Source organism: Mirounga angustirostris, unplaced genomic scaffold, assembly GCF_029215605.1.
Source record: "Mirounga angustirostris isolate CCGP_5_RB_7025 unplaced genomic scaffold, mMirAng1.0.hap1 SCAF_8, whole genome shotgun sequence".
Taxonomy (NCBI): Eukaryota; Metazoa; Chordata; class Mammalia; order Carnivora; family Phocidae; genus Mirounga; species Mirounga angustirostris.
Window position 1 is genome coordinate 113,400,109 of NW_026991716.1, and position 22,332 is coordinate 113,422,440.

General features: G+C 37.7%; 1 protein-coding gene across 4 annotated transcripts in view; it reads left to right on the forward strand.

Annotated features, from left to right (window-relative positions):
• Positions 1–22,332, forward strand: part of AKAP7 (A-kinase anchoring protein 7) — a 145,294-nt gene that overhangs the window by 81,787 nt on the left and 41,175 nt on the right. The window lies entirely within an intron of this gene.

The window sequence follows — 22,332 nt, forward strand, 5'->3', positions numbered from 1 at the left end:
TTTTATTTCTTTAGCATCATTCCTTTTGGCAGATATTTAGGGCTAGTTGTATATATTTCTCTCAATGACATATTTTTGTAAATATTTTATTTTGGCAATAATACATTGGAAATTTTATAGAACATATTTACTATTCATATTTATCAGTCAAGATTTTAGTTCCTATGGTTTTTATACTTTTGTGCTTTAAATATAATTATAATGAAGTCTTGAAACGATTCAAAATTCATTCCAGTTTAATTTTATTTCATGAATATGAAGAAAGCATCTTCTCCAGTGAAGGCCTCTATAAACACACTATTCCACACCAGGCATTTTCATGTTTGCTGCTTTTAATTAGGAATTAGGAATAGAATATTCCAGGCCAAAAAGTTTCATTCTGAGAAGATAAGGTCTAGGTGGCCTGCAAAGATTGAAAACTTGTCCTTCAATTTCTTCCTCAAAGGAAACATGGTTTTTTTTGCGGAAACAAAGATTCATATGTGAATGCTTCTATCATCTTATCAGGGAGATGGCATGTGACTGAGACAGACTCATACACAATTATGTTTCCAAGTGGAAAGTGTACACATCAAATGAAGATATTTTTTAAACAGAACAGGGTTATTCTGCTGTGTGAATGTATTCAAAGGAATCTGATCTCTTGTGATGCAAATGTGCTATTTCAAACCCAGGCATTATTCTTATAAAATTGTGAACTTCAAAAAAATTTTAAAGATAAAATACAGTTGTGAACTTCAAGACAACCGGATTTGTATACTTTTGAAGTAACAAAGAAGAAGTAATCAAAGAAGATAAATACCTGTATTTAAATATTTCAAGGTCTTCAACCAAGATAATTTCTCTCCATATCAGCTTGAAGAAAACCTGTGGAAGTATACTTAATACTGAAGTTTATTAATGCAATAAAGAAAATATTCCAGAGACACAATTTTCTTTACAAATTCTCACTAGACGTTTTCAGAGAAGTCATCATTTTACCTTTCCCCAAGACCTTAGCTATCTTAAACGGGAGATATTCAGTATGTCATCTGAATTTATATTCTGAAACATTTCACGTCTATTTTAAGACAGATTTTTGTGTTTTCAGAATCTCTGTTGGAGAGCTATCTTCCATCGAGGTTTTGATGAGGACCAAACATTTCCGTTTGGGATAGTAGCAAAGGACAAATTTAAGACTTTCTTGTGTAACACAGATGTGGGCTAGCTTTCTGTATGTTCTCTGTGTACTTACGTTAGGCCAACGTTGAAGGAGAACTAAGGAGAACTCCGTGCTCTTCTTTGTAAACAAACGTATAAAAAACCCCGAGCAATGTGTAGATTTTCCCAAAGATATCGTGGGATTGGCATCAGACAGCTTATACCATGTGTCACGTACATTGCCGTTAGACAGCTCTGTTCAGCTCACCCCAAATCACGATGCATCAACCAGTGAATTTTCTGTTTTATTGCTCTTTTCCGCTTAGTCTTGAAAAGTCCCCTTATTCTAGGCAACATCTCCAGATTTTCCCCTCAGGCTTCTTTATCTCTCATCTTTTTTAACTCAGAGCAATTTAGCTTCTCTTAAACCACCAATCTTGTATCCCCATACTGATCATTTAACATTTTAAAAAATGGTTTTTGCCTGTTACAGACGCTCTACTTTTTCTGTCACATTTTGGGATGCCAAAATGAACTTTAAAATCATATTTGCATCTAAAATGATAATTATTATGTTATAATTAACCAATTTTAATACACACTAGAATTCCTTTATCTACTATTGATAGTTACTGATTTTCTCAACCTTATTTTTACCTGAGTTTCATAACAGAATATTTAGGAAGATTCAGGACACTTTCTTTGTTTCTTGATCAGATTTAATTGGCTTCTTTCTGATTTGATCCTAACTCAAGTTTAAAGCCTGTTTCCTATACCTTGAACCAGTATTTTATTGTGTTAATATTGTATTGTATTAATAGAGTGGGACAGATTTCCATTCTTAAGATATTTTGCATTCAGAAGTCTAGGGTAGAAGTTGGGTTCAAAGACTCTGGGAGTTGTTTATAAAACTTTGTATGTAGGTACATAAGTGAATTTTTCTGGGGAGGGAATTCATTAGATTTGCATTATTTGCTATGTCTTAATTTGTTAATAGTGAATTCTTGGGGAGTAATATTTTCTTTTTGGCTGTCTCAATAATGCCATTTAGGGCATCTTATTATTATTATTATTATTTAAAAAATATTGGGCGCCTGGGTGGCTCAGTCATTAAGCGTTTGCCTTCGGCTCAGGTCATGATCCCAGGGTCCTGGGATCGAGCCCCACATTGGGCTCCCTGCTCAGCGGGGAGCCTGCTTCTCCCTCTCCCACTCCCCCTGCTTGTGTTCCTGCTCTCGCTAACTCTCTCTCTGTCAAATAAATAAATAAAATCTTTTTTTAAAAAAATCAATGACTACATGGTCATCTCCAAGATTTCCAATTGGTTCTTTTCATATTGTCCTGTTCTGTTCTTTGCCTCATGGACATTATTCCTTCATTTATCTCTTTGAGGATTTCAATATAATTAATTCTTAGTTCTTTTCATATATTTAAAAATATTTTATTTCATTTTTCTTTTTTAAAAATAAATTTGGTGTGTAACATTGTATAAATTTAAGGAGTACAAGGTATTCCTTTGATACATTTATATATTGTGATATGATTGCTGATGTAGCAATATTTATCACATTACATAATTATAGTACAATATTTGTGTCTATATTAATTATACTGTAAATTAGATCTTTATGGCTTATTTACTACTTGTTATAAGTTTGTACACATTGAAACACCATTACTCTTAACCCTCTACCACCCAATTTTCTGGTAACCAGAAAAGTTTTACTGTTTTTTACAGGTTTAACTTTCTTAGATGCCACTTACAAGTATCATACAGTACTCATTTTTCTCTGACTCATCTTGCTTAGCATGATGTGCTCACGGTCCATCCATGTTGTCACAAGTAGGAGGATATTCTCCCTTCTCATGGCTGAATAAAATTCTATTATGTATATGTACCATATCTTTTTTATCCATTCATCCATTGATGGGCATTTGGGTTGTTTTTGTATTTTGGCTATTGTGAATAATACTGTGATAAACATGGGAATTCATATATCTTGTTGAAATCCTCTTCTCATTTCTTTGGGTTTATATCCAGTAGTAGAACTACTGGATCGTATGGGTATTTCTATTTTTAATTTTTGGGGGAAACTCCATACTCTTTCATATAGTCATTGGACCAATTTACATTCCCACCAAAAGTGTGAAAGGGCCCCATTTTCACCATATCTTTGCTAACATTTGTTGCCTCTTGTCTTTTTGATGATAGTCATTCTGACAGGTGTGAGGTGATACTGCATTGTGGTTTGGATTTGCATGTCCCTGGTGATTAGTGACGTTGAGCATCGTTTCATGTGTCTGTTGGCCATTTTGAACAAAAAAACCCCAAATAATCTGATTTAAAAATGAGTAGAAGAGCTAAATAGACATTTTTCCAAACAGGACTTTTCATATTTTTAAAATCTCTAGTTCCTTGGGTGTGAATTCTTCTATTTGTTGGATCTTCTGTGGCACTCCTTTTCCTCTGGGGCTTTTTAGCTTTTTGAGCACTCATTGTGTTGAACTTGTGTGGTTTGGCAGATGTCTCACCGGGAACACTGCTTTGAACTGGGCAGCTGACAACAGCAAACCATCCTTGTCCATAAGAAGCTAGAATTTGTTCTTTTTGTGTCTTTTATCAACTTGTGAAGGTTTTGTTTGTTTTGTTTTGTTTTTTTATAGTAAAGACAATTAGCCCTTTACTATATTGGCTCAAATATTTTCCAGGTTTTATTTTACATTTAATTTTGGTCACAAGGCATTTTTCACAATAATTGCTTTTTAAAGTTTTGTTAAATTATAGATGAAAAATTCTTCTGTGATTTCGTTAATTATTATAGTTAAGAGTCATCCCCAAATCAAAGATTTGATGCATATTCATTTATATTTTCTTCCAGTTTTGTTGTTGTTGTTGCTTTTGCAGTTGAGCTTTTAAACTACCTGATCTGATCATTAATATAAGTACTCAGACCCAGAGGATTAATACAGAAATCCGGTTACTAAAAGTGAGTGTGAAGTAGGGATTTAGTTTTAGGAATGTATTTTTATGATATTTTTTTTATACCCCAGCTCTGTTCCAGAGATCATAAATTAGCAGCCTTTCATTTTGTATTTCACTGGCACAGAGTTTTGTTGTTTTTTTTTTTCTTCTAATTTTAATAACTTGCCAACATTGGGGTAATTTTATGTAAAAAATCTGGGTTCCTGCTGCCTTCGGAACAATTAGAAAATGTGACACTGGTTCTACATTCTTGCATGGTAACAATTTTCTGGATAGAGTAGTTGGCACACTGACCTTAGAAGTAGCTGCCTTTTATCATCCCCCTTACTCTGTTTTTCTTACCATAAATTTGCTGAGCATGTTCACACCATGTGCTTGGTTCCAGAAGGCATCTGAATTTGGATTTCCCCTGCCAGTTACTGCTATTCCCTGTGCCTACTTTATATTTCCATGCTGAGCATTTTCCTCTCCCTCTTCAACCATCATATACCTTGATCTGAGTTGAGTGTTAGGAGAGTTTGATAGGATATGCAGGCAACATTCATATTTTCAGATACAAGAAAAGGTTCTACATCTTAGTTCTCTCATAGTCCAAACTTTAGGTGATATTATGCCTGCTTAATATTGGGCTGCAACTCCTTACAAATCTAACTACAATAGTCAGCTAAAATTCAAATCCAAAAAGAAAAAAAAGGTAAAAAAACATTTTTTTCTGGTGAAACTAGGAATGAAATATGGCTCAGATATCCTGGAGTGGTGGAAGCTGTTCTCAGTGAGCTACTTACAGGAGTTGGGTGAATTAATTTTTCTCAGGCAGCTATATTCCATTTATATTTCCTTAGGGAAGGTAATTGACTAAATGACACCCTTTGTAAGATTGATGAGCAATTTAATGCTTGCAAAGACTAGTTTACTTTCAGCTGTCAGACATATCTTAGAGGAGGCAATGAGGAATTTGGAAAGGTCTAGAGGTATTTTTTTGTTTTTGCAGGCCAGCATATTTCTTTATAATTTTTGCAAGTAGAGGTGGAAGCCATAATTTTCTAGGAACCTCAGCTATTTTTTGACTTAATAATAATTATTCATCATTAATCTAATGAATGTTATTAAGTGTGTACAATGTATGTGCGTCTCTCTTCGGTATCATGAGATACAGAGAAGTGTAAGACATAGTCCTTAAGAGTGATAGTCACTGGCAATGAGAAATGGAGAAGAAGGAGGACTAGACAAATGGGGGTTTGCCCATAACAATAGTGGGCTTTGTTAGGATGTAGTGGAAGAAGCTTATGATTTTACCTCCTAGAAGAATGTGCTGGTGAGGAGAGGCAGAGCTCAAAGAATAGGATGAGACTGAGTGGGCAGATGGAGAGCGGGGAAAGGTCCCCATCTGGGAGCAGCAGATTGGATTTATGGGGGAGGGAAGCAGGCTGGAGGCAATATTAGTGATAGGAGGCACATTACAAAAACTGTAATGACTGAACCTACCGTCTAGTTAGCTGATGAAGGTATGACAAGGAGCTTGCTAGGTTATTTTTATGAGGAGTGGGTGAAGGAGTAGGAAAGGAGATGCACACAGTCACACATACTGAGGCAGTGGGTATGTAATAAAAAAGACTGAGTAGATAGGTGTAGGATAAAAGGGGGTGAAGTTTAATACTTCACATAACAACACAGAATTGGATCCTGAAGATAAGACTTTGAATTAATTTCAGACTATAACACAGAGGCAGTGAAGGGGTTAGGGTTGGGCCAACTGTTGGCTCAAATAGAAGCATACAGGTGTGCACAGATAGGGTTATAGAAGACAAAAAGGGTCATGGTTAGATAAATTAGAATTGACACAGCTGTAGTCAGTTCAGTCTGTATCCAATGTGCAAAAGATCAGAACAGAGAGATACCAGACTCAGACTTTATGGGATGAAACACTATGAGAATTCTAAGTGATGTGAGTCAATGAATTTATTCTGTCCAAATGTGCCTTTTTTGAGAACACCCTTTAGAAACCTGGACAGCTTAGACAATCCTGTCAGTCTTAAAAAGTTTGACTTGGTCCACAGAGGGATTTCTAGTAGTTTCTAGGTGGTGGTTCAGCCAGTAGGAAAAGACTTTTTGGGGTACATCAGGGGAAACCCTTGGCTCTGAGTTTGGTGCTTAAGCTTCAGTGCTCCTTTCCCCTTAGAGACCAAACAGAGCTTCCAATGTACTGAGTTGTCCACTTCTGGATTTTGCCTGGTTTAGTATGTAGGCATGAGGATCTTCTTTATGGAAGATAATACTGTCAATGTAATTGACCCCTGGTTGTTGCAGCAAGAAGGGATGGAGGGAGAAGGAAGTCAACAGTTTTTCTTCCTTGGGTGAAAGCCATAACTAGGACAAAAATCTTAGAGCTTTCTAGAATCCTTAAATCTGAAACTTAGATCAATGATAAATAACAAATTTTTAAAATGTTTAATTTGAAAATATTTGTTTTGCTTAAATGACATATGTTCTCTTGAAGGTCTATTTCGTGGAAAGGGATATTGGCAATAGATATGTGCTTGAATGTTTACTTTTCTCATGTGAACCATTTACTTTTTGCTGTAGAAAAATGTGCTTCACTGTGCTTATCTAAGAATGATTCAATATCCTAATAATTTATAGGGCTACACTTCAGTTGGGTTTTAAATTCTTTTTTTAAAATTTATTTATTTGAGAGAGAGAGCGTGCGCGCAAGTGAGGGGGGAGTGGCAGAGGGAGAGGGAGAGAAAGAATCTCAAGCAGACTCCCTGCTGAGCGCAGAGCCTGACATAGGGCTCGATCTCACAACCCTGAGATCATGACCTGAGCCGAAATCAAGAGTCAGATGCCTAACCGACTGAGCTACCCAGGCACCCCTGGATTTTAAATTCTTTTAAAACAGACTTTAGTTTACTAGTTCTCAGAGTTTGGACCATGGATCCCTGATGGTCCCTGGGGTAATTTTAGGGTCTGTGAGGGCAAAACTATTTTTATGATGCAAATGCTAAGACATTTGCCTTTTCCACTGAGTTAACATTAATAGTAACAGTGCAAAAGCAATGGTGTATGTGGCCAATATGAGTCAAGGCACTTGCAATTAAAAATATTAAAAAAAAAAAAAAGCCAATTTCATGTAAGAATGTTCTTGCTGAGTAGTAAAATCTGTTAGTTGTATTTGATTTGTCTCTGTATGTGTCTTTTTTAGTATTTTGTTAATGAAAATGAGAAGTGTGCATAAAGCACTTCTGCATATAGAAGAGGGGGAAAAGCACTTGTGTCATTGTTTAAGCTACCAGCTAAAGTAGCCACTTTCTTTTCTGGAACGTCATTTTTTCTTGAAAAAATGACTTGCAAGCTGTCATTTTCACATTTGGGTATTTGGCCGGCATTTTCTTTAAAATACACTTGTCACATGAGGGGCATCTGACATTATTTACTACTAATGATAAAATTCAAGCTTTCGGGCAAAAACAAGACTTTTGAAAAACACTAATTTGTTACCATGAGTTTGACAGTTTCCTGAACTTCAAGACTTTTTCCCACTTTTTATTATGGAAAATTTCATAAACAAAATTAGCTAAGTAGAGTAATGAACTCCATTTTCCCAGTTTTTTTGCCTCTGTCACACTACTTTTATTTTACTGAGGTACAACTTATATACAAAACTGTATATATTTAAAGTGTATAATTTGATGAGTTTTTAAACTGTGAAACCATTATCACCATCAAGATCCTGAACATTTCCATGACCCCCAGAAGTTTACTAGTGTCCCTAGGCAGTCCATGGTGATATTAATGATTGGTCCAATGTGGTTTTGTTTTTGTTTTGTTTTGTTTTGTTTGTTTTTGTTTTAAGTAGGCTCCATGCCTAGTGTGGAGTACAAGATAGGGCTTGAACCCTGAGATCAAGACCTGACCTGAGATCAAGAGTCAGACACTCAACTGACTGAGCCACCCAGGCATCCCTAATATGGTATTTTTTGATGTTGTGTAAAGAAATGTGTCAAAATATGGAAGATCTGCATAACTCCGCATTTTTTAAATGACCAATATGTGTTACAAAGACATGGATAGATAAAAGATCCATTGAAATTTCAAGATACCAGAAGATTTGAGTGTAGAGAGTAAGAAAGGTTTATAAGTTTTAAGATTTCACATTGCAACTAAACTTTAAGAAACTACAACTTGTTGCGTTTTGGTATAATATCAAAGAAGAATATCCACAATTATCTGAAAAGGCTATTATTCTCCCCCCTTTTAAAAATTTGTATCTAGGGGTGCCTGGGTGGCTCAGTCGTTAAGCATCTGCCTTCGGCTCAGGTCATGATCCCAGGTCCTGAGATTGAGCCTTGCATCGGGCTCCCTGCTCAGCGGGAAGCCTGCTTCTCCTTCTCCCACTCTCCCTGCTTGTGTTTCTTCTCTTGCTTTGTCTTTCTCTGTCAAATAAATAAATAAAACCTCAAAAATAAATTTGTATCTATGTGAGGCTGGATTTTTCTTAGGCTGCAGATGAAACCATATATTGCAACAGATTGCAGAATCAGAGATGAGGATAAAGCGGTCTTTGATTATTCCAGACATTAAAGAAAATTGCAAAAATGTAAATTAATGCCATTCTTCTCACTATAAAACTTTTAATTAAAATATAGTTGTTTTTCATAAAAATGTTCTTAATGATAATATTTTATTACTTATCATAAGGGTTTATGATATTTTAAAATGAATTAATAAATTTTCAGAAAATTCTGTTTTAATTTTGAACATAATAGATACTGATAAATAATAGCCCACATAAGCCAAAGCTCTTTGAGTGGGGAGAAAGATGGGAAGATTATTAGTAATTTTTAAGAGTGTAAAGTGGTCCTAAAACCAAAATATTTACAAATTGCTGCTTCAGTTCATGGTCCAAGAAAACCATGAAAAGATTTAATCCTCAGACAACTCTCCAAGCTTAATTATGTATATATATATGTGTGTATATATATATATAGAGAGAGAGAGAGAGAGGACATGCAAGCATGAACAGGGGTGGGGGGAGGAGAGGCAGAGGGAGAGGGAGAGAGAGAGAGAGAGTATCTTAATCAGGCTCCACACTCAGTGCAGGTGGAGCCTGACATGGGGCTTGATCTCACAACCCTGAGATCATAATCTGAGCCAAAATAAAGAGTTGGACACTTGATGGACTGAGCCATCCAGGCACCCCTCTCCAAACTTAATTTTGATCAATATTTTCTTTTCTTCCAACAAATTAATTTTGATAGCTGCACAGTTAATTTCCATTTAAGCTTTCTGTGGTAAAAATGTAAGAAGTGCAAAAATACCCCAGACCGACAGTAGCATATCTATATGAATGACACATTTAAAAATCATTATTATGTGAAATTGATATTCTATAATATAGAATGCCTCTTTTGTGGTGGGCAGGACCAAAAAGTTTGTCTTGTTTTCTTTTGCACAGGCTGACAGGGAAGACGATTAAGAAAATTTCATCTCTGCTTAGACCAATTAAGATGAATCTATTTCGAGCATGTTAGGAGAGGGAGAAGTGAAAACACAGTTTATCATCTGAGAAAACTGTACATTTTTTTTCACTTTAAAACTTTAGCAGTTGGAAATTTCCTCTGTTCAAAATTATCAAGTAAATTAGTAATTGCTGAGTACAGAGTATTTAATTATTTACTTTCTGACACAGAAATTGAGTGACCATGTAATTTATCATTTAAATGTACCCTTGTGAGTATACTAGGCTGGGATAAAAGAAAAAAAAAAGAAAGCCAAGACTGTCCAGATTCAACTGGGACTGTGTCATCCTGCCTAGAAAGCAGAATGCTCTTGAAATAGTAGAACCTTTGATGTGTTAAAATTACTCAGATGCCCATGTTGTTCCTTTTCGTAATCTAACTGTCCTCCTCTTAAATGTTTCTTTGGTGAAACATGTCTTCTAAAAAGAAAGTGTTTGAAATTTCATTATTACATGCCCTTAGTAAAAATAAAAAGCAACTGATAACTGGAACTCTCAGCTTATTTCTTTACATTTGCTTGAGTTAGAGGAAGCCTCAGATTAAGTAACTGAGAAAATTAATCTTACTGATAGCTCACTGTATTTTAACTGGTGTATCAGCTATTAATCTTTTTTTTTTTTTTAAGATTTTATTTATTTATTTGACAGAGAGAGACACAGCGAGAGAGGGAACACAAGCAGGGGGAGTGGGAGAGGGAGAAGCAGGCTTCCCGCCGAGCAGGGAGCCCGATATGGGACTCGATCCCAGGACCCTGGGACCATGACCTGAGCCGAAGGCAGTTGCTTAACAACTGAGCCACCCAGGCGTCCTATCAGCTATTAATCTTGATGCTAACACAGAATGGAAGATGTGGCTCAGGCTGGTTGAAAATGTAACTATCTGTTGGCCTGGTTAAAAACCTTATGATTTATATTAGATGCCATAGGGACCTTCCGTATTAAAGGAGCAGTGCTCTGTGGTAAATTTAACAATCTGACAAATTAAGCATCAGTGCTAGCATGATACAATAGCAATTTATGTTATTTTATGATTTATTTATAGAGCCTTTGGTTTTAAGTGTTTTAGGAAATACAAAAGTGGAGACACCTGGGTGACTCAGTTGGTTAAGCGTCTGCCTTCGGCTCAGGTCATGGTCCCAGAGTCCTGGGATCAAGCCCCGCATCGGGCTCCCTGCTCAGCGGGGAGCCTGCTTCTCCCTCTGCCTGCCGCTCTCCCTGCTTGTGTGCGTGCACACTCTCTCTCTATGTCAAATAAATAAATAAAATCTTTTTAAAAAAGGAAATATGAAAGTAAATATTGAATTTCTAATAAAAGAAAAAAACCACTACATGAATGATAATATTGGAGTGCAGAGTCTTGTGGTCAAACAAAGGCGTTAAGGTGTACAGTAAAACTAGTGTTAGGAGGCCCTGCCAGTTGCCGAAAGTTATGGCTAACTAACCCATCACGTTGCCTAATTGACTCTGAATACGCTTTTTCACCACATTAGTTATCGCTCTAAAGGTGCTTAGCACAGTGCCTAACAAATAGTGTTATAAAAATGTTAGTTATTCATATTAATAGCTCTACCACTCATATTAGAATACTTATTGCAATGGTGTTCTTACTTTTCTAACATCAGAACACCCATTTTAGGGCGCCTGGATGGCTCAGTTGGTTAAGCGACTGCCTTCGGCTCAGGTCATGATCCTGGAGTCCCAGGATCGAGTCCCACATCGGGCTCCCTGCTCGGCGGGGAGTCTGCTTCTCCCTCTGACCCTCCTCCCTCTCATGCTCTCTGTCTCTCATTCTCTCTGTCTCAAATAAAAATAAATAAAATCTTAAAAAAAAAAACTGTCTTATTAGAACACCCATTTTAGGTAATTATAGACTTGTGTTACTCTTAATGCTTTCCTTTAATGGCCTGTGATTAATATTGGTGCATTTAAAAAATAAAAATGCATGGATGTATATCGTGCTTTTGATTTATGTATTTATGTAATATTTTATATTGCATATATATTTATATGTAATTAATATATGTAAGTACAATGTGAGGATAGAAACCTTAGCTTTATTTTTTCCTGGCTCTAGGAAAAACACAACAAAGTTGGAAATCTATCCTCTTTAATATAGTGTTATTTAAAAAAACCCAATTTGATAATGTGATGAAATCACGAGACAAGTATGTAAAACTCATGAAGTTCATCTCCCATTTCAGGGAAGCACTAAGGAATTAGAGAGGATTCAGAACAGTGGAGAGACAGTACATGCACTACAGAGAGAAAAATGCAGTGACCCAGGAGTTCCTTGAGTGAGACAGACCTTGTTGTAATGGTCACTGCCACTTCCCAGCTTGGTAACCTTGCGCACATTACTTCATGACCCTAAACCCATCTGTAAGATAGGGTTCATAATGATGGTTAACTCATGAGGATGTTGTGAGGACTGAATGAGATAATGCACTAAAAGCACTTAGCATCGTGCCTGACTCATACTCAGTGCTCACTCACTAGTGTCCATTATTATTGCTGTGTTTATTACAGTGTGTGTAGCATTCTTTTTTTTTTTTTTTTAGATTTTATTTATTTTAGAGAAAGAGCGAGCAAGCAGGGGGGAGGGAGAGAGAGTCTTAGACTCCACGCTGAGTGCAGAACCCGGTGTGGGGCTCGATCTCATGACCCTGAGATCAGGACCTGAGCAGAAACCAAGAGTCAGTCACTTAACCCACTGTGCCACCCAGGCACCCCAATGTATATAGAATTCTTAGCCTAGGACAGACAGGGCTAAAGAGTGACTTAAGGAAGGATCAGTAAAAGGGAAAAAAGTCATTTTCCTTTTAATCTTTACTGGGAATATACTATTTTAGGAATTAGGAAAAACTTTGGACTCTAAAAGATTGATTGTTAAACACTGGGACGAGGTGTTAAGGGATTTGTTAAATGTCTTTACTGACCCATCTTTCAAGGTGGAAGAGGGAGTACCATTTGTGAGTCCTCTAACCTGGAGGTCTGAGTGAGCTCATGAAACTTCTTCCATCATTATCATTCCCAACTTCTCTATTTTGTGTTAAACTGTTGTACTTCAGTTTTTGCCAGAGCTAGGCTTTAATTATTATCGCATCTGATTAATTGGAAGAGAATAATATTCTCATTGTCCATCTGTCTGAAAATCCAATTCCAGTATATTCTTTTGTTTTCTATTTACTCTTAAAATGGGAATTGGAAGGGAGGGGGGGAGTATAACCGTAGTGAGTAAACGGCTCTTGGCTGTTGTACTATTAGTAGAGTGAACTTGGGATTCGATATTGCCTGAGCTATCAGGCTAGCTCCCTCGGGGCATTTGAAGAGCTGCAAGCTGTGCACATAAACACATTTTATTGTATTTTACTTGTGCAATTTACTGAACAGATATTTATTGAACCTATCAAGTGCCAAGCATTATGTTGTATATTAAAGATCAAAGGTGGGCCAACACAGACTATACTCTCAGAGTTTACGTCCTAGTGCAAAGTCATGCAAACAATTACAATTGAAGGTGACAGTGACTGTAAGGCAGTTAATGGGAACCAACTGAGTGTACATGTAATTCAGCCTGGGATTGTCAGGAAAGGCTGCACTGAAGAGGGAAGAATAGAGTGAGGGAAGGATAAAGTGAGAATGTGGGAAGGAGGACAGGTGAAAGGGAGGTGTTTTCCAGGTTGAGTAGCTTCCCAGAGGAGTGTAAGTAATAGACTCTGCACGTGAATTACCCATCCTTCAGATCGTATCTTAATTCAGATCTAATTTTGTAGGGGATGGGAGCCTTTTGGAGCTCCAAATGACATGCTCAGATTTGTACTTTAGAGAGGCCATCCTACCAGTAGTATGAAAGCCCGATGGTGGGGAGAACAGGGAACTGAATCAGTAAGATAAGTAAGGAGACTGGAGCACTAGCCTACGCAGGTCCTGAAGATTGTCTGCAGTTAACTTTGGCAGCAGAGGTGGAGAAGGAGGGGTGCACTGCAGATCTAGGTAGGCAGGAGAATCAGTCTTTTCAGGTTTATGGCAGATTATGAAAGACAGGGGAGAGGTCTAGGATGGCTCCCATATTTGGGGTTTGACAGCTAGGTCAACTGTAGTGTCCTCCACCAATGTAAGGGATAAAAGAGAAAACATTTTGGTGACAAGGGGATGAGTTTGACTTTAGACATATTAAAACAGCGGCGGCCCAGTCAAGTGACACATCCCAGAGGGAGGTGTGGGACATAGACGACCTATCCGAGGGATAGATTTGGGATTCAGTGGCATTAGGTTCACAGTGAAAGCTGTGGCTATGAATGAAATAATTGAGGGGTATCTGGAAACCTGGGACTTCAGACTAGTTTTGCAGCTAGTTACCTAAGATAACTATTGCAGAGGAAGGAAGGAGATTTGAAACCAAGGGGCTAAAATAAAAAGTGGTGGAAACTGGTTAAGCAAATAATGACAAATCTGTTTATTGTTTCTTGTTGGTCTATGGGATCTGGACAGCAATGGCATAAAAATGCCCCTTTACTATGCAAGTTTCCTTCTTTTATTGAGAAATTTGTCCTGGTAAAAACAGGGACCATGAGAGCTGAAGAAACTGAGTATACTCATTTCCCTTTACGAAATTTAAATTCTCTGTTTCTATTCGTTAACCCATAAAGATCCTTGACTATTTTATCTAACTTGAAAACATTTTATATAAAATATCTAGAGCACTAACTGTAGCTAATGGAGAGAACAACATTTTGTCAATTCATTCACTGGGGTTCTACTTGATCTCCTACTGACGAGGATATTCAGGTGAATATTTTGTCTTGCTTCTGGCTATGAGTAAAGGAAACTGCATATGATCATCATAAATTTTATATTTCCTACCAGGGATCCATAGCTGCCAAAAATATTTCCCTTGCTAACTCTCTGATCAAAGCAAAAGCTTTTATTTAAGAAGTCAGTCTTAGCATTGTAAGGTTGAGGAGAAAGGCAGTTAACAGTTTTGATACTTGTTCTCCAACTATGCATTCAGGATAGAAGTGTGCCATACATTTATCCATAGATGATCGTTTTTGCTTTTGTTTGTTTGGTTTTTTACTAGTACGGCACTCTCTTTCAATTATTTACTTTTCAGGGCTTTTTCCCTTTTCTGCTATCCAAAATTATTTATTGACCCTTTCAGTAACTTTACTAATTTTAATTGACCACTGGAGACACTAGGGGTTTGCCTGTTATGAATCCATTTTCTTCCCCTCCTTCTCTGTTGGCAGAGCCCCTCCTTCCCCATGAGTTGGCGAACTTCAGGGCATATGGGCCTGGCTTTGGGCCTGCCGGTGACTCGTTCCATTCTTCTTGCCAGTATTTAGTTTAGGAAGTGGCATGTGACCACATCTGATATTTGAGGGGAAATCTACATGGGAACTCAGAACATAGTGTTTGGGCTGAGATTTAGAGATTTATAGGAAAGAGAACATCATCTTTTAGCTGGAAATTGTTGGGTATACATGTGATGCTGGGACTTAGTGGCCATCTTAACTAGGGGACACTAGGGGACTACAAACATATGCACTGTGTATGGGAGACCAGAAAGGGGAATCTGGATCTTGTTAAGCCACTGAATTAACCAACCTGAAAGCCATTCTATCTCTGATTATAGGAGATAATGAATTTCTTTCTTTTAAAGACTCAAAGAGTTTTTTGTTACTTGCAGCTGAGTGCATCCCACCAGATACACATTTTGGATATGAAAGAAATGTATTAACAGAAAATAGTCATAGTGATGTGATGTTGGGGTTTGGGAGTGAACAGTCAGGAAAGAATTCTTGAGACGTGGTTTTATTAAAGCACAGGGATAGGACCTGTGGGCAGAAAGAGCTGCCCTGGGATTGTGAGGAGCTATTGATTATATATTTTTAAGCGGGGAGGGGCAGAGATAAAAGAAGTTTCCAGAAGGATTTTCGTTTGTTAAAGAGGATTTACAGGATCCTGGAGGTCTGGTTAATGCCAAGCTAAGGTTGCTTTTTGCCTCTAGCAAAGCAAAACAAAAACAAAAACAAAAAAAACATTAAGGCAGTTGTGAGTTCCTTGAGGAATGTCGCTCTCCTATCTCAACCACTTGTCAATGGGCGACTGCAAAGGTGTAAGGACATTTGATTTTATCTACATTTCTTTTGCCTTTGTTTTCCACATCATCAGTATTTTGGCTTTATGGGTATTTACATTTTTTTTTAGTTTGTTTGTTTATTGATTGATTGATTTTAGTAATCTCTACACCCAAAATGGGGCTTAAACTCACCACCCCGAGATGGAAAGTCACTTGCTCTTTGGACTGAGCCAGTCAGGCGCCCCAGTTTTATGGGTATTTAAACAACAGTTATCAAATGTTGTTAAAAGTGTCCATAAGCAGAATGAATAGTGACATAGTGTATCAGATGAATGTTACCCTGGGCCACGGTAGATCAGGACAAATACTGAGACCTGCCAAAACCAATCATGATTTCACTGCCTTTCATCTAGTATAAGTGAATATTCTTTTTATTATTTTGGGGATTTACTTTCATTCTTCCTCATCCCTTTCACTGTTATTAGAGAAAAAAAACCTTTAGTAATAGTGCACTGAGTTATTAAAGCACCTTTTATTTGAGGTCTTCCAATCCTTTATACAGCAGGAAATGTGACTGTTGTCTCGCCCAAGGTCAAACAGTGGAGCACTTTTAGAGCTAAATACAGATTGACCATATCCCAGATAAAGAATAATTAGGAACTGTGAAAACCCCCAGTAAATTAGAAACTATACAACCAAATTTTTGTTGTTTACATTGTTAAATTGCAAATAGAATCTACTCAATTGGGTCCTATTGGCTTTTTTGAAATATATTTCTTTTCCTGCTGTGAAGGATGTTGCTTTCTCTCTGAAATTCTCAGGGCATTAAGGGATTAAAAGCAGTTGAATAAGAAGGCAGCCATGTCAAATAATACAAATACTGGCCAGCAGATTAAGTATATTCTTTGCTTTCCCTTTAAAAAAAAAAAAGGTTTTAACATCCCATCATTTAACTTGTCCTTGAGTTAAGTAACTCCTGTTGGTTTTTGTGATTTCATTGTTAATGCCTGAAAAGAAGGACAGAATGTAGAAGCAGGACTAACAGCAGCTAACTAGAATAGATAGATGACTGTTGCTGGCCTTTGTTCTCCTGTTACTGCATTGCCTTTATAAAACTGTCCAGTGGGATTTACCACAAGGCGAATGCCCCTCCTGCTCCCGTGGGCACATGCCTACAGATTTCTGCCTCCGAGTAGGAGGTTTGGCCCTGGCTTTCTCTCTCACTTACTTTGGTTGTACTCCTTGTCTCGAAAGTTAACCTCACCTCAAGAGCCATTGTGATCATCATATCAGGACATACTAAGTGTTTAATAAATAGTGGCTAGAAGCAAATTGAATTGATAAAATGGTATAATGTAAATTGGAGGTGTCCAAGCAGATAATGTAACCTGTCAGCCCATCCTCCAGGCTCCTACCTCAAGAGCTCCACTGCTGTCTGTTCTCTGAGCAAGAAAGTAAGTTCTCCTCCCTGATTTAGTTCTTACCAATTAAGGGAAGGGCTGCAGCTACATATACATTGTTGAAAGTTGGGCCATGCACATAGAAAATAACTGATTGAGGGAGCCTGGGTGGTGCAGTCGGTTGAGCATCTGGCTCTTGGTTTCGGCTCAGGTCATGATCTCAGAGTCATGAGATCAAGCCCCGTGTCAGGCTCCGTGCTCTTCGGGGAGTCTGCTTGAGATTCTCTCTCTTTCCCTCTGCCCCTCCTGCTTGTGTTGCCCCTCTCTCAAACAAGTAAATAAATCTTAAAAAACTGAAGAAAGAAAAGATCTTAATAATAAGCATGGAGAAAGCATTTGAGAATTGGCACTAGGTAGACATGCATCAGCAGAGATTTGGGAGTGACCATTATGGATTGGTAAAGAAGGACTTCTTTTGTAATTCTAGTTATCTGCTTGTTTCCTCCCCTTTCCTAAATGCACATATGCTGTATATGGTACATTATGTTTTTCTCCTTGTGTTTTAAAAAACACATTTTTCCTTCAGTTACCTACTGAAACTCTATAGCATATGGCAGTTTCAAATGCAAATACCTCTAACTTTCAGTTTTAGAGAAAAACAAAACACTGGAAAGAGAAAAAAAAAGTCTTTGTTGAAAATATGACTAACGTAGGAATAATAGTAAAAAAATATTCTTGGTTCCCAAATTTCACAGTTAGATCAAGATTCTTTTACCTGGTAATTAAAAATAGACCTTTACCAGTGAGATTTACAGATAATCCTTGAAATTTTTCAGTTATAACTTTTTCAGCCTCTTTTTCTTACAGACAGACATTCATAAAAACAGCTTTCAAAGATCCATATTTAATCATGTAGCTTCAGAACTTTGCCCTTTGGTTACAAAATGGCTGCAAAGATGTAGCAGTGGGTAAAGAGGAGAGGAACATCTGTTAGGTCTGGGTGATATATGCTTTGTGGATTGATGATTGAGAATTGAAATTTGGTTTTACAAGAACATAGAGACACAGGATACAATATTGAATATGTGCATCCAACGTTCTTAAGGCCCAGATTGATTGTCTTTTGGCACCCTGATATCAACATAAGAAATTGGGATATATTCCAAAACAACCCAATTTTTATGAGTTGTATTTTCATGAATTGTCAAGCATTTCTTGAACTTAACATACATTTTCACTGGAACTGTGACATTTCTTGGCATAACAGTTTCCATAAGCATGCCACCTGCTGTGTAATGAAATCTTCCTGAAGTTTGTCTCTTGCTCTTAAAGGCATGTCTCCTAAGGGCTTGGTTCCAGAATTTGGAGGGATAAAGGATTTTTTCCCTCTCTTTACACTTCATGACTTAATGTCCTCTTTCTCTCTACTCTTTTTAATAAAGGAACATTTACTTTTTTATTTTCTTTCTCGTGTGTTTCTGTAAGTTGTCAAATGCAGATTCCCTTTAATTAATGAGTTGGAGGTCTCAGAAGAGGTGGTAATCTGGACAGTTTTATAGATTCAGAATCTTACAGTGAGATTTGTTCTTTACCTTGAATCAGACTTTCATTTAGCCAGGTTGCTCAGAAATCCAAGTATATGTGTTTTCAGATTGAAAATAATGCTACCCAGTGATACAGGGAATAGAGTTTTGGTCATAGTTAAGAATTCTCTTGTCCCCTTAGAGATAGTATTGTCAGAGCTGATCAAAGCACATGAAGAAGAGTCAGCGGCCACTCCCTCATACTGTTTAGTTTCCGTCCTACCATTTTAACCATTGTCACAAGAATCCAAGCAACTGGAGCAGACAGGTATCTGTTGTAACCATGCTTTGTTTGTAGCTAGGCCTATGAGAAAAGAAAACACGAAAAGGTTATAGCTTTAAAGTTATGAACATGATATCATATCAGGTTTTCTCATTCAGGTTAACTTCTTTTTAAAATCTTCTCCTAGTTATGGTAGATCTCTCTATATGACTGAAAGGAGTCTGTTAATCCTCTAACAAAATCCCATTAATATTCTCAGGGATTCCTCGTGACTGATAGGAGTTGCTATTTTTCCTGGAAGGTGAATGCTTTCAGGGGCCATTCTGGTATTTCTGTGCTCTAGATAGAGTCCTCCCCACAGCATGGCAGGCAGCAGAGCTAGGCTCCAGCTCCTGTAAGGGATCTGCCTTCATAGGATTAATATTACTTGTGCCCTATGAATAAAGGAATTTGGTGACAAAACATGAGAAACCAAGACATTTAAACATATTACCATTGAGCTTGGTTAAATAACTATTTTTCTGTGCATTATTCTGATACTGTAGTAAGCTGCTCATAAGGTATATACCTGATACCCCATACAAATTGTGTTTAATAATACAGAACTCTGGGATGAGATGCTCAGGATTTGTGCAGCCATGCAAATTGAGTTCAAATCCCATTATTGTCCTATATTCTCTGAGAGATTTTGGCTTAGTTTTTTTCTGAGCTCAACTTTTTCCCTCTGTAAAAAGGGGATAGAAATACTCTCTACCTCACAAAACTGTGGTAGGGATGAAATGAATGAGTAAATGTAAAGCACTTAGCAAGAGCCTGGCATATAGTAAGTGTCCAGTAAATCTTAGCATTTATTCTTGCTCAGTTTATTACTTGATTGTTTTTGTGAGATAAGGAAGGGCAAGGAGGGGCTTGTATCTTGTACTATTCAAGTCAGTTACAGGCTGTTGTATTCCCAAACAATTGGGTAAATGATGACTAGATCATCATTTCTAGGTCCTTCTGTAAGGTAGCTATTCAACTTTCAGAAAGGGGCATGTGATGGTGGGGAAAAAAATCAGTTTTTTCACCAGTATTCCCAACCTATGTATAGTTTGTTTTTCAAACAAACAAAAATCCAGACTTATGAATGTCTCCGTTATTTTGAGTTGAAAATGTGGGTATATGGAAACTCTTATGAAATCTATAGAAGGGAAATTCCATTTAATTGTATATTTAATGACTCATCTTTATTGAAAGAAACACAAAAATATGCAACGTGAAGACCATTTCTGGAAATCCTGGGCTGAGAGTAGCCATGACCTACAGTATGAAACTATACCCTTCCAGAACAGAGAGAAACCTTAGTGAGAGGAAACCAGACTCCATCCTCTCCTTGAGGTTAAATGATATGCTAATTATTTGCAAAATTAAAAGCCGGTTTAAAAATCCCTGTCTTGAATTTTTCAGTTGTTTTTCTAATCTTGTATTATGATTGATTCACTCAGTGCCTATGAAAAAAAATCTCTGACATTAGAGAAAGAGAGAGATATTTGACATTATATGTATTTCCCCCTTGGACTGCAGGATATCCTGAGGTATATACTGTTACTTATATTTTTATTCTTAATTGCATATTGTCAGAAGTAGTGCCAATAGGAATTAATTAATGAAGTGAAGTTGGTGTAGGGTTCATCACAGAGTATTATCCCCTGAGTGCTGCATCTGAGTGAGGGGCCTTTTTGCTCGGAGTCCACATGTATAACATGTATAAGCAGTAACTCAAGATGGCAGCTAGTAGGGCAGGAGATTGGAACAGGAGGAGGAGAGATTACTGGCTGGTGCTAAAAAGACAGAGGTGCAAATAGCTATAGTTATCTGTTCTCTGCCTCTTTCCTTCCTCCCAAACACTATCTACTTTGCAACAAGTTAAAAACTTTATAATGAACTTAACCTGATTTTCAGGTCTTACAGAGGAAGATAATCCAAACTCTGACAAAGAGGTCAATATTTCAGAACTGCTAATATCTGGCAAATCTGGGATTCAGACCTCTGGCTTTCTACTTTTTTTTTTTTTTTTTAAAGATTTTATTTATTTATTTGACAGAGAGACACAGGCAGAGAGGGAACACAAGCAGGGGGAGAGGGAGAAGCAGGCCTCCCACGGAGCAGGGAGCCCGATGTGGGGCTCAATCCCAGGACCCTGGGACCATGACCCGAGCCGAAGGCAGACACCTAACGACTGAGCCACCCAGGCGCCCCTGGCTTTCTACTTCTAAAGGTTTTATGGCGACATCAACGTTGATGATTAGGGAATGCCAAGAATTACTCATTTTTTTCAGTGAAGAGTGTTTACTACAAATATTTCTTTCTTTAAATGCAGGAAGTAATGTTTAACATAAAAAAACAGACAGCTGGGGGCACCTGGGTGGCTCAGTCGTTAAGCCTCTGCCTTCGGCTCAGGTCATGGTCCCAGGGTCTTGGGATCGAGCCCCGCATCGGGCTCCCTGCTCCGTGGGAAGCCTGCTTCTCTCTCTGTCCCACTCCCCCTGCTTGTGTTCCCTCTCTCGCTGTGTCTCTCTCTGTCAAATAAATAAATAAAATCTAAAAAAAAACCAAAAAACAAAAAACAGACAGCTGTTATTTTTCCAAACTGCATACTCTTCTTGTTCAGAGGGGTATGAAAGCAGGCATCCTGCATCCAGAACCACGGCAAGTTGTCATGGTCATCCTTCCACCTCCTGGTAGATGGGTGTGTGTGTGCCTTGCTAGAAAATAGAGGAGTACGGCCGGAATTTGGATGGCATTTCGGGCACTAAGAGCTGTCTTTCATTCCTGTAGTGTCATAAAGTAAGGCTGTTCCCTATTTAAGGGAACAGATTCGGAGCTGTTACTTGAAGTCAGTTATCTCCTGTCATAAAGTTCAAATACTGTGTTTTAAAATTAGTCATTGTGCTGTCCCTGAATTTGCTTAGCCACGTCGTGGATTCATTCTGAAAGGTGCTCTTATCTCCAATCTTTTTCTCAGTGGTGCTTCTAGATTTGGGGAATTTTCTGGGCTAATGACATACTTGATGCTCTGATTTCAAAATTCGTAGTACTGATTTAATAGAAGAACATAGCAGCGTTTCAGAAAGCAGACGTTTAACCTTAAAAGCTACACTGTAAAGTGCCGACAACAGGATTGTCTTTTGCCCCCACTTTTTCCCTGTCATTCCTACAGTTGGTGCAGCTTGCAGGTCGTTAGTGGTACTTCATTCAAGTTGTGTTTTCAGTGTTCTGCCACGTCAGGTTCCTTACTCATAAAACAAACAAAGAACCCCAAATCTCCTGGGGATAAAAGAAAGCTCTTCCTCTTTAAATAGCAGGCCGAAAATGTAGGCTTTTTGTTTTTCTTCGGCTTTCTCGGTGTAATTACTATATTTGT